This window comes from Thalassophryne amazonica, chromosome 1 (assembly GCF_902500255.1).
Source record: "Thalassophryne amazonica chromosome 1, fThaAma1.1, whole genome shotgun sequence".
Lineage (NCBI taxonomy): Eukaryota > Metazoa > Chordata > Actinopteri > Batrachoidiformes > Batrachoididae > Thalassophryne > Thalassophryne amazonica.
Window position 1 is genome coordinate 6,176,451 of NC_047103.1, and position 12,194 is coordinate 6,188,644.

General features: G+C 39.6%; 1 long non-coding RNA gene across 1 annotated transcript; it reads right to left on the reverse strand.

Annotated features, from left to right (window-relative positions):
• Window positions 1-97: 97 nt before the first annotated feature.
• Window positions 98-9,841, reverse strand: LOC117531075. The gene is made up of 3 exons (XR_004566525.1): window positions 9,827-9,841; window positions 5,741-5,745; window positions 98-304 (listed from the first exon to the last, which is right to left on the reverse strand). It is a non-coding gene; the product is annotated as an uncharacterized LOC117531075 (long non-coding RNA).
• Window positions 9,842-12,194: the final 2,353 nt, after the last annotated feature.

A 12,194-nucleotide genomic window follows, 5' to 3' on the forward strand; every position in this document is an offset into this window, starting at 1 on the left:
ATGTTGGCTGGTTGTTTTCAGTCAGTAATGATATGAGATAACAAAAACTTAAGTGTAAGTGATTTATAAAAATTGTAGTTAAAAAGCCGAATTGCCATCTATTTTTGGTTCTTCGACAGTGATTAAAATATGGTAGTTTTCTCTTCTCTTCCTGATGTTGAAGGTTTGGAGGTGATTTTTTTTTTGTTTGTTTTTTTCTTCAGAAACTTGTGCAGAAAAAACTATTTAAAAAAAAAAAAAGGTGAACTACTCAGTGGAGAGAACTGACAGGAAAGCAGATGACCACCCAACTGAGTCTAGTCTGCTGTGGAATTACAAAAACCCTGATGTGTGTGTGTGTGTGTGTGTGTTCCCTAATGTGACCGATGTCAGAATTTGTATCTGACACTTTGAGGTTACTTGTGTTATGATTTGGAGCTGCATAAATAAAATGAAAAGAAAAAACAGTTTCTCCTTGTTTGTCTTCTTATTCTGTATAATTGTTCTTTGTGGATTCTGTCTGAGTAACGCTGCCGTGTCCATCATGTTCATTCATTCGTTCATTATTGAATTGTTCTGTGTGAGGTGCCTTGAGATGGCTTTTCTTGTGATTTGGTGCATTATAAGATGATTGAATTGAATTCATTTTCTACACCCACTTATTTTGACCCTGAAACAAAATATTTAGAATCAGTGACTGAAGCTCGCTGATAAAAGCTAGAACATAGAATTTTGTGGAAACCTGTTTGGCTCGTGGACTCTGAGACGCTGGCAGACGAGCTAGGACAAGGAGCAGCTGCTGTCCAACATCAGAGAGGTTCCAACAGGATCCAAACAGCACATGGAGATTCTGAGGACAGCGCAAAATACCCAAAGAGAACTCAGGATCAGCTCGGCCTTAAACACAGATCCTGCAGAGTCTCTCTGTAAAACCTCCAATCAAGCAGAGGAATATCTGCAGGCTTCGGTGAAAATATACAAGCAGATCAGACTGAATCTTCAGCAGGTGGTTTCCACATGGTTACTTGTTTTTTTTTTTTTTTTTTCTTTTCTTGAAGTGGCTAAGGATACGTACATCCGTATCTTCTGCAGGACTGCTAAAGGTACGGACCGAGGAGAATTGTGTGTTCCAGCGCCAAATCACAACAACGTTGCCTCGAGGCGCTTCACACAATAAGGTCTAACACCAACCCCCAGAGCAAGCACACATGGCGACAGTGGTAAAAACTCCCTCTGAGGATTTGAGGAAGAAACCTCAAGCAGAACAGACTCAAAGGGGGGGACCTCTGCTTGGGCCATAATACAGGCACAACTGACAGAACAATTTACAAAACAAATATACAGGAAAGATCTGGCAACATTGTTATTGCGCATGTGTAGTGATTCTTAAACTAGGACACGAGTTTGTGTTTGCTTTTTTCCACCTAATGTCATTAAAAAGATGAATCATTTTCTCATTTTGGAGTTGTTGTCCTGCTGCTCATATTTTGGCGAGACTCTCTGTAGCTGGATTTACAAACATCTCATGACATAAACATGTCCACCGTCTGTGTAAGACGTAAAGGCGTAAGAAGAAAAGCAGAAAGAACAAACCAGTGAAGATTCCTGACGAGTTCTTTTTGGGATGTAAAGAATTCTGCACAATTCACCTCCATAATATTTCTGTAGTAATGAAAAATTAAATCCTGCACGTTCACATGAGTTCCTCCCTCCTCTTTCTGTTCTACATTCTTCTTTTCTTTATGTATTTATTGTAGATTTGTACTTCATTTCCAGATTTCTGCTTACAGCTCGACTTGTTTCATTTTTTTGGGCACTAACTTGAGGATTTCAGAAAAAGGCAGATGATTAATCCATGTGGTAAATATTCCACTTAATGCACTTTTATGATACGATACACTTTATTGTCCCCAAAGGGAAATTTGTCTTGGACTTTAAGCGCTCTGCAAACATTTCTGCCTCAAAAATCAATAAATACAACAACACAACAGTACACTGCTTGCATGATTATGGAAAATCCATCAGCATATTGCACACATTTCCCATAATATAACTTACAATAAAACATAAAAACGAGATTAAAACAGATAAGTTAAAGTACACACCTTACTCATACACAGGCACATTCACACACAAACACACACACGTTTGTGACTACTATAAATGTAAAAAAAAAAGAAAGAAAAATAAAATTGTCATTGCAGGTTTTTTTTTGGTGATAATTTCTCTATTCATGTTAGGTTTTACATATTTAGAAAAATTTGTTCTCAGTGAGACGGACCCCAATATCACAATTTGATTGGATTATGTCTCAGTGTCTTTGTTTCAGATGTTATTTTAGTCCGTTCGTGAGTTCAGAGAAAAATTTTGCTCATTATCTGGAAATTATCTCAATAAAATGATGAGATTAAATTAGATTCGAGTTTAGATTTGCTGCCCTCTACTGACTACTGGATGTAACAGCGGCTGACTAACATTTATTCAAATTATTTATTAACATTTTTGTCGACATAAAAGGAACATTTGATACACCACGTATTATAAGAGGCACCGACACTTCAATTTCAAAAAGTTTCTCAATAAATAATGAAAAAATACAAGAGATATCGTGTAATTTGTTCATTTCTACAGAAATATGGCATTTAATGAGAGGCTTTTTTCATACCTCTAATGCTATAATTAATCATTAAAATGAGCACAATGCAGGAGCTGGTTGTACAACTTTACATATAGTTTTCTATATATGAACTTTATGAATGAAAAGTTTGATATTTCTCAAAGATAATATAAATACAAACGGTTATGTTAGCGAGTAGCTGACTGTACATTTAAAAATAAATCTTATCTGTATTTTTAGTCTAACTTCATTATGTCTTAAAATCAAACTGTCGCGCCATTCAGTGGTCAGTGAACGTGCTTCAAAAACAAAGTTCCCGATTCAAGACCACAGGAAAGGCATGCGCCGTAAAAGCTGTGCCAAATCCAGATGCGGATTTGTACTATGGAGGATGCTGTTTAGGACGGACCTTTGATCCGGACGGACACCGTTTCAAAAGAAAAACCAAAGATACATGATTGCGAGTACTTCGGCATGTCAGTACCTACGATCGTTTAACTGTATATGTGATGTACCAGCAACAATTTCTTTTTAATGACTGTACTTTTATTATTTTTCTTTAATAAGAAACTGAAGCGGAAAAGAATCCAGACACGTCCGCAGCGCCGCCATGTTGGGAAGGTATTGTGCCCTGACGTTTTCTGTGGCGCTGCAGTTGCTTTTGTTAAGCCATGTAAGAATGTAAATAATATCTGACATTTATAGTTTAAATACATTTTTCCCCTGTGTCGATATAAAATGTTAAAATATGTGGTATCTACACCACCTCTATTTTTTGCGAATATGTTTTAGTTTACTAGTATCAGAAAACGTGTCTTGTTCCATTTAATGCAGACAATAAAAAAATTAAGTTAAATATCAGTTTGATCATCCACTTAATGAATAGATTCAGTCGCTCCAAAGAGCTTTTTTTTTTTTTTTTTTTTTTTTTTTTTTAAGAAGATACTAGATTTGACCAAACTGTCCCTGCACATTTTTTAAATGTTCTTTTTCTTTTTTGCTGACCTTCATTTACCACACCAGTGGAGGGCAGATAAATCAAACAGGTATTTAATTGTGGTTGTTGACCAAAATTGAAAACTGAGTCATTGTTTTGGGGTGAATTCATAGTTTGATTGTAACACTGATTAATTTTCCACACATTATTTATTCATATTACAAAATTCACAATAAAATCAAATCAAATAAATTTTATTTATATAGCGCCAAATCACAACAAACAGTTGCCCCAAGGCGCTTTATATTGTAAGGAAAGGCCATACAATAATTACGTAAAAACCCCAACGGTCAAAATGACCCCCTGTGAGCAAGCACTTGGCTACAGTGGGAAGGAAAAACTCCCTTTTAACAGGAAGAAACCTCCAGCAGAACCAGGCTCAGGGAGGGGCAGTCTTCTGCTGGGACTGGTTGGGGCTGAGGGAGAGAACCAGGAAAAAGACATGCTGTGGAGGGGAGCAGAGATCAATCACTAATGATTAAATGCAGAGTGGTGCATACAGAGCAAAAAGAGAAAGAAACAGTGCATCATGGGAACCCCCCAGCAGTCTAAGTCTATAGCAGCATAACTAAGGGATGGTTCAGGGTCACCTGATCCAGCCCTAACTATAAGCTTTAGCAAAAAGGAAAGTTTTAAGCCTAATCTTAAAAGTAGAGAGGGTGTCTGTCTCCCTGATCTGAATTGGGAGCTGGTTCCACAGGAGAGGAGCCTGAAAGCTGAAGGCTCTGCCTCCCATTCTACTCTTACAAACCCTAGGAACTACAAGTAAGCCTGCAGTCTGAGAGCGAAGCGCTCTATTGGGGTGATATGGTACCATGAGGTCCCTAAGATAAGATGGGACCTGATTATTCAAAACCTTATAAGTAAGAAGAAGAATTTTAAATTCTATTCTAGAATTAACAGGAAGCCAATGAAGAGAGGCCAATATGGGTGAGATATGCTCTCTCCTTCTAGTCCCTGTCAGCACTCTAGCTGCAGCATTTTGAATTAACTGAAGGCTTTTCAGGGAACTTTTAGGACAACCTGATAATAATGAATTACAATAGTCCAGCCTAGAGGAAATAAATGCATGAATTAGTTTTTCAGCATCACTCTGAGACAAGACCTTTCTAATTGATGATTTTTTCAGTCACCTTTCTAAATGACTGATGATTTACCCTCTTTTAAGAGTTTGATAATCCTCTCCTTTGTTTCAATTGACATCTCTCGTGTTGGAGCCATGATTCATGTCAGTCCACTTGGTGCAACAGCTCTCCAAGGTGTGATCACTCCTTTTTAGATGCAGACTAACAAGCAGATGTGATTTGATGCAGGTGTTAGTTTTGGGGATGAAAATTTACAGGGTGATTCCATAATTTATTCCTCAGAATTGAGTGATTCCATATTTTTTTCCTCTGCTTGGTCTAAAAAAGTAACCGTTACTGACTGCCATAATCTTTTTTTCTTGATTTCTTATAGTGTTTCTTAAAGCCAGAAAGTTGCCATTTGAAATGACTTTAGTTTTGTGTCATGTCTGTGATCTGCTTTATTTCTACAAAATTAATCAACTGAATGAACATCCTCCGAGGCCGGTGATTCCATAATTTTTGCCAGGGGTTGTAGAGGTCAGGGTAATGCCATCCAGAGTAAGGATCTGGTTAGACACCATGTTTCTAAGATTTGTGGGGCCAAGTACAATAACTTCAGTTTTATCTGAGTTTAAAAGCAGGAAATTAGAGGTCATCCATGTCTTTGTCTGTAAGACAATCCTGCAGTTTAGCTAATTGGTGTGTGTCCTCTGGCTTCATGGATAGATAAAGCTGGGTATCATCTGCATAACAATGAAAATTTAAGCAATGCTGTCTAATAATACTCCCTAAGGGAAGCATGTATAAAGTGAATAAAATTGGTACTAGCACAGAACCTTGTGGAACTCCATAATTAACCTTAGTCTGTGAAGAAGATTCCACATTTACATTAACAAATTGTAATCTATTAGATAAATATGATTCAAACCACCACAGCGCAGTGCCTTTAATACCTATGGCATGCTCTAATCTCTGTAATAAAATTTTATGGTCAACAGTATCAAAAGCAGCACTGAGGTCTAACAGAACAAGCACAGAGATGAGTCCACTGTCTGAGGCCATAAGAAGATCATTTGTAACCTTCACTAATGCTGTTTCTGTACTATGATGAATTCTAAACCCTGACTGAAACTCTTCAAATAGACCATTCCTCTGCAGATGATCAGTTAGCTGTTTTACAACTACCCTTTCAAGAATTTTTGAGAGAAAAGGAAGGTTGGAGATTGCCTATAATTAGCTAAGATAGCTGGGTCAAGTCATGGCTTTTTAACTAATGGTTTAATTACTGCCACCTTAAAAGCCTGTGGTACATAGCCAACTAATAAAGACAGATTGATCATATTTAAGATTGAAGCATTAATTAATGGTAGGGCTTCCTTGAGCAGCCTGGTAGGAATGGGGTCTAATAGACATGTTGATGGTTTGGAGGAAGTAACTAATGAAAATAATTCAGACAGAACAATCGGAGAGAAAGAGTCTAACTAAATACAGGCATCACTGAAAGCAGCCAAAGAGAACGATATGTCTTTGGGATGGTTATGAGTAATTTTTTCTCTAATAGTTAAAATTTTATTAGCAAAGAAAGTCATGAAGTCATTACTAGTTAAAGGAATACTCGGCTCAGTAGAACTCTGACTCTTTGTCAGCCTGGCTACAGTGCTGAAAAGAAACCTGGGGTTGTTCTTATTTTCTTCAATTAGTGATGAGTAGTAAGATGTCCTAGCTTTACGGAGGGCTTTTTTATAGAGCAACAGACTCTTTTTCCAGGCTAAGTGAAGATCTTCTAAATTAGTGAGACGCAATTTCCTCTCCAACTTACGGGTTATCTGCTTTAAGCTGCGAGTTTGTGAGTTATACCACGGAGTCAGGCACTTCTGATTTAAGGCTCTCTTTTTCAGAGGAGCTACAGCATCCAAAGTTGTCCTCAATGAGGATATAAAACTATTGACGAGATAATCTATCTCACTGTGTTGGTATATGGCATTGGAGAACATAAAGAATGAATCATATCCTTAAACCTAGTTACAGCGCTTTCTGAAAGACTTCTAGTGTAATGAAACTTATTCCCCACTGCAGGGTAGTCCATCAGCGTAAATGTTATTAAGAAATGATCAGACAGAAGGGGGTTTTCAGGGAATACTGTTAAGCCTTCAATTTCCATACCATAAGTCAGAACAAGATCTAAGATATGATTAAAGTGGTGGGTGGACTCATTTACATTTTGAGCAAAGCCAATTGAGTCTAATAATAGATTAAATGCAGTGTTGAGGCTGTCATTCTCAGCATCTGTGTGGATGTTAAAATCGCCCTCTATAATTATCTTATCTGAGCTAAGCACTAAGTCAGACAAAAGGTCCGAAAATTCACAGAGAAACTCACAGTAACGACCAGGTGGACGATAGATAACAACAAATAAAACTGGTTTTTGGGACTTCCAATTTGGATGGACAAGACTAAGAGACAAGCTTTCAAATGAATTAAAGCTCTGTCTGGTTTTTGATTAATTAATAAGCTGGAATGGAAGATTGCTGCTAATCCTCCGCCTCGGCCCGTGCTACGAGCGTTCTGGCAGTTAGTGTGACTCGGGGGTGTTGACTGATTTAAACTAACATATTCATCCTGCTGTAACCAGGTTTCTGTAAGGCAGAATAAATCAATATGTTGATCAATTATTATATTATTTACTAACAGGGACTTAGAAGAGAGAGATCTAATGTTTAATAGACCACATTTAACTGTTTTAGTCTGTGGTGCAGTTGAAGGTGCTATATTATTTTTTCTTTTTGAATTTTTATGCTTAAATAGATTTTTACTGGTTGTTGGTGGTCTGGGAGCAGGCACCGTCTCTACGGGGATGGGGTAATGAGGGGATGGCAGGGGGAGAGAAGCTGCAGAGAGGTTTGTAAGACTACAACTCTGCTTCCTGGTCCCAACCCTGGATAGTCACGGTTTGGAGGATTTAAGAAAATTGGCCAGATTTCTAGAAATGAGAGCTGCTCCATCCAAAGTAGGATGGATGCCGTCTCTCCTAACAAGACCAGGTTTTCCCCAGAAGCTTTGCCAATTATCTATGAAGCCCACCTCATTTTTTGGACACCACTCAGACAGCCAGCAATTCAGGGAGAACATGCGGCTAAACATGTCACTCCCGGGCCGATTGGGGAGGGGCCCAGAGAACACGACAGAGTCCGACATTGTTTTTGCAAAGTTACACACCGATTCAATAATCGGTGTGTAAAATCAAGTGGCAACCAAGTGGTTAGTGTGCTTGGTTTTAGTGCGTAAGGCTCGTTTATAACTAGTTTCACATTGTTTACGTCCCACCAAACAAAAAGTGCTGGTAATGTCACACACATACGGTGGTCTGTGTGCACAAAATCCTTGAGGGCATTGTTTTCTAGTCACCGCAGTACTACACGCAAACATAGACACATGCTGCACTACACCTATAAGTACTAATGTATAGAAATCTACCCAGCCATTATTATACTCCTTCGCCCAGGTGACATATTAATGTCTGATCCCAACACACTGCTAAAGATGATATAAGGCAGCTTGGCTGTGGTTAGAAATTACGCGTGAGTCTAAGGGAACTACAATAGACTTTGTATAATACTCCAGTTGTGACTTGGCTTTGGGCTCGGATACCTAGGACTTGGACTTGGGGACTCTGCACAGTGGCATAAAACTGTCACTAACAGCTTTATTGTGGCTGGAAAGCTCCAGGATCTTGTTTCTCTTGGTCTTACCTACTTGTTGAGTCTCTACTTTAGAATTCCAGTCGATACTCAGTACAGATACTGTGCACTTACTCTCTCTTCCTAGTTATGCCTCTCACTTGTACTATTATGCTTCTCCTTGGATCCTGTCTGCTGTGAGAGAATCCTGCTGCCAGTGATTTTGTGCTTCCTTGATCAAAGCCTTTGTTTTGTCCAACCAAAATTTTCAGCAATTTATAAGATTTCTCAGTAAGTTGTTACATCAGATGGTCGGTCTGAGAACTTCTGCACAGTCCATCACACACACTGTTGAAGACTCCCAAACCCACGAACACACCAATGTTAAGTGGATCACAAGGATGAGACGCATTCCAAACTGCTAATGTACTGTACTTATGATCCGTTATATGGGAAACTTTATTTCCGCCACTGAAAGTGTTCACATTAAAACAGATGACACAAGTATCAGTTTTCAATGATACCCAAGAACATGACACGTGGACCACAGATCAGATCTTGGAATTACACTGGTCACGTGTACGGTTTCTTCCCGCTGTGGATGAGTTGGTGTTTTTTTAAATTCAGACATGCATTTTTTTTGTTGTTATTCTTTTTTCTGTATTGTTTTGTATTGGAAAAATAAGGTGAATGTGATGTTTTGATGACAGATCCGATGTTCAATGTTTGTGTCTGTCTGAATAAATTCATTCATTCATTCATTATGTGAATTGGGGAGTAATCCCAATACTTGTTGGGGCCACTACACAGGATCTCAGACATACATTTCATTTCTTTCAAAAACGAGCAAAAATTGAGAATAAATTCTCGATTCGCTGTTGAACCCAGTGGGTGTTGCGTGTTGATTGGCCAGTAGGCCAGAGAATTTCCTCTTTTCTCAGGTCCTCGTGTCCTTTATTGGAGAGTAGTAGCTGCTGATTCGATTAAAGTGTCTGCGTTTAGCCTGTAATACTAGCAAAAGTACCACAACAATGGTTACATTAAAGGAGTTTGACCATGCAGTCGGAAGAGCATTGTTTCCTTCCTTTGAACATCTTCTGTCTCTTCCAGTGAGCTAAGGTGCTGAAGCCTTGTTGACATTCTCCACACCAGTACAGTTTGATCCTGATGTGGATGAGTTTATGCGCGGACAGACTGGACAAAGACGTGAAGGTTTTAGAGCATAGTTGACAAGCGTGCGCTTTGCCTCCGCTGTGTCTGCGTTTGTGTCGTACGTACGAGTTCCGGTGAACGTAGCTCATGTCGCACTGATCGCAGTGGTAAGATTTCTCTCCAACGTGAACGTACTTGTGTGCTTTCAGGTTCGATGATGTAATAAAGGACTTCTCACAGTACTGGCGCGAGTATGGCTTGTGCCCCGTGTGGATACGCTGGTGAATGCGACATGTCGATACCTGGCGGAAACTCTTCCGGCACTGGTCACGTGTACGGTTTCTTCCTGTTGTGGATGAGTTGGTGTTTTTTTTGTGACATAAAAATTGGAAGCCTTTCCCACACTGGCTACAGGTGTGTGGTTTACTTCTGTTTTTTCATTTATCTTTGATGTCTTTTTAATAGAATGCAATGGGCCCCAAACCTGGGGTCTAAAGTTGCACCCTAGGCTCTATAGTTATCCTAACCAGAGCTGGCATTGTATCCGAGGGCTCTCTTCAAGATGGAGATCGTTCCCTTAATTGCAGACAACTGCACCTCATGTGCACTTGGGTGACCGGGGATTGCCTCAAGGTATTTCTTCAGGTTTTTTTTCATCAGGCCTGTTGACCCCACCACAACTGGGATGATATCGATGTCTTTCAATGACCGTGTTGTTCGTAGGTCATTTTTCAGGTCTTGGTATTTCGAGATCTTTCCCCTTTCCGCTCGATTCAGGCCGTAGTCATTGGGGACTGTCACATCGATGATTTTGGCTTTTTTTTCTCTTGCTTTTTCCAGATGACAATATCAGGTTTGATTGCACCTCCTTCGATGTGTCTTCCTGCTGGGATCTCTTTGTTGTAGAAGACAGTTACTTTTCCATTGGATGAGACTGGTGCTGGCTCGTGCTCCCAAACATGTTCTTTGACTTCCATCTCCAGTTCCTTGCAGACCTTCCAGTGGCGATATTGACAGATCTTGTTGTGTCTGGATGTATAATGTCCGTCTGCCATGAGGATCTGGCATGCTGAAGTTAGATGGTTTATACTCTCAACAGCTGTATGACAGAATCTGCATTTATCATTCTGTGAGATCCCTGCCATTTTTTTGAAGCCATTTGTTAGAAGTCCCTGATCTTGTGCTCCAATCAGAATTCTTTCTCCATCAAAACCAAGTTCTCCATTTTTTAGCCACTGCACTGATCCAACTTTGTCATTGTATTCCTTTTCGAGTTCTTCTTGGAAACGTCCGGCTCTTTTGTGCTGTTTCCATCTTTCCACTCGATGTTTTCCTTCTCTTTTGCTGTATTGTTCTCTGGTCTGTCTTGCAAGTTTTGTTGCAGGCATGAGACTGTTACTTTCTCTCTCTTGTAGAAGTTCTCCACCAAAGTTTTTTTCCAGTTTAGAGATTGAGGTCCGTTCGGATAAGACCTTTTTTACGATTTCTTCTTCAGAGCTCTTTAAGTACTGTCCAATACTTATTATCGATGCTCTGTAGGCCTGGTTGATTTCAGTGAGACCCATACCGCCTTCTCTGCGAGGGAGAAATATTCTGTCCATGCACTGATTTCTGTATATGACTTTGTGGAGGGTGAGCATCTTCCTGGTTTTTGTGTCCAACTTATTAAGTTCACGTTGTGGCCAGTCAACTTTGCCAAACCCATAGGTCACCACTGGTATTGCAAACTGGTTTATGGCTGTGATCTTGTTTTTTGGTGTCAACTGTGCAGATCTTTTTTAAGCGGTTTAGGTATTCTTGTGTTGTTTTCATTCTCATTTTCTTGTGCTCAATTGTAGCATTTTGTTCAATTCCCAAGTAATTTGTATGTGGAGTCTACAGCCAGATCTTCAATGTAGCTCCCTTCATCCAATTGTATGTTTTTGGTTTTTGTCTTTTTTACCTTTTGTGATTGTGCATTTTGAGCATTTATCCAGTCCAAATTCCATACCAATGTCTTTTGAGAACTTATGGACAGTTTCCATGAGCTGACTGAGTCCCCTTTTTGTGTCGGCATAGATTTTCAAATCGTCCATGAACAGCAGATGGTTCACAAGTTTTTGGTTTGTCTTTCCTGTGTCTCTACTTAAGTCATATCCGATGCCATGCTCCTTCAGGGTTTTGCTGAGCAGGTCCATGATTAAGCAGAATAAGAGAGGTGAAAGGCTGTCTCCCTGAAATATCCCACTCTGAACTCTTACGTCTGGGATTGTTATTTGTCCCTCTGTGTGGTTGAGGGTGATGGTGGTGTTCCACTTGTTCATTTGTGCTCTCAGTAAAGATCTTATTTCCTCATTGATGTTGTAGAGTTCTAAGGACCTCATGATCCAGGAGTGTGGTACACTGTCAAATGCCTTTTTGTAGTCAATCCAAGCCATGCTGAGGTTCCTCTTCCTTTTTTTGCAATTCTCCAGGATAGATTTGTCTGCCAGTAACTGGTCTTTAGCTCCTAATCTTCTTCTGGAACATCCTTTCTGTTCATTTTCCAGGTAGCCACCAGTGTCAAGATGTTCATAAATGGCATCAGCTATGATTCCTGTCAGCCATTTGTACGTTGTTGTTAGGCAGCAGATGGGTCTGTACTTGTTGGGAAGCTGTGTTTCCTTGGTCTTTGGAATTAGGCTTGTGTTCCCAGTCGTTATCCAGTCTGGTGTGTCCTCTTCTCC